The sequence below is a fragment of the Pygoscelis adeliae genome, unplaced genomic scaffold, assembly GCF_000699105.1.
Source record: "Pygoscelis adeliae isolate BGI_AS28 unplaced genomic scaffold, ASM69910v1 Scaffold166, whole genome shotgun sequence".
Lineage (NCBI taxonomy): Eukaryota > Metazoa > Chordata > Aves > Sphenisciformes > Spheniscidae > Pygoscelis > Pygoscelis adeliae.
The window spans coordinates 1,139,304-1,140,685 of record NW_008825156.1 but is presented as its reverse complement, the minus strand read 5'-3'; positions in this window follow the sequence as shown (position 1 = coordinate 1,140,685).

Sequence of the window (1,382 nt, the reverse complement as noted above, 5' to 3'; positions counted from 1 at the left end):
TACCACTGCTTTCCTGATTACACAAAGCAACTTGGGAGCAGAAACCCAGGTTGGCAACTTGCGCTCAGCGGGCTGTAAATCACTCCTGGTCCATTCGCAGCAGAAGTCTTCCGCGAAGGGCTCACCTCCTCACCGGTCCCCGAACGCCCGGAGGTGAACCAAGAGCCAGATTAATGCGAGAGGGACTTTGTGCTGGGAAGCGACGCACCAGACAAAAATGTTCTTCTGGGATGGAGATAGCAGCTGGATTCTGGGGGAAGCCACTGGGCTGCAGCCGCGGGCAGGCAAGCAGCATGCAGCCTGCTTCTGCTCTCAAACCTCCCCCTCACCTGCTCAAGTGACCTACTCTCCCGTGCCTCAGTTTCCCCAGCCATCAAATTGGGCAAGAGCAAAAATATCTGGCTTGCCTCCAAGAAAGACTGATATTTCAGGAAATTAAAGTAGTGCATGAATGTTTGATGAAGGACTAACAACATTGCCACCTGCTAAAACAAAATGCCCATCTGCCATGCATTCATATGAGTGCTTTTTATGCTACCATGGGAGCAGTCTTGGGAAAAAAAAGTCTTTTTTCCCTAACCTGCATCTCCTGGTCCATGTGTGCCTTTTTTGGGGAAGATACCTTATGCTCTGCAGGAGGAGTTAAGATGGGACCACCCTACTTAGACCCTCACCTTCCTTCTCTTTTTGGTCCCTCTCATCTCATTTACACGTTTCCTTTCAATCACTTCTGCAGAAGTGTTTCTTGACGCCTGGTAAGCTGAAATGGGGAAGTTGCCCATAAAATACACCCAGAAATCTCAATAAAAAGGAAGTGCATTAAAGCCAGATTGGAAGGTAGGGTCTGCACTCCTCCCCACTGTCTCTTCATTTCAAAGCACTTTATTTTTTTCTGCAGATATTTACTAAGCATCCCCTAGGTGATCAGGAACAACAAAAAACCACTAAGCACAGACATTGGTGCTGGCCTCACTCTGTGGGTTGCTCAGATGCTGTCACACTGCATTTTTTTCTTTCTAAATTTGGTGAGAAGATGCAAGAGATCCACCACAAAAGGTCTCTGTTGCTCAAAAAGAGCCTGTCCCAGCCCTGCAAGTACTTACAGGAGTAATGAGGTTTAAGCATGTGAACACTCCTGTTGACTTCACCACAATTGCCCACAGAGTTGAAATGAAGTATGCACCTACAGGGTTTTCTTTCTGGAGAGAATCGGTCCAAACCTGCCAGTGACTCCCATGGTCTGAGCCAGCCAAGGATGCAAGATGGAGGAGCCCTAGCAGGCAGAGACGCAGCTAGCAGCCATGGGCCAGCAACAACTGGGGGCTGAATGAAATCACAGCAGCACTCTTATTTCAGGCAGAGATGCCGGGCAATCCGCAGGG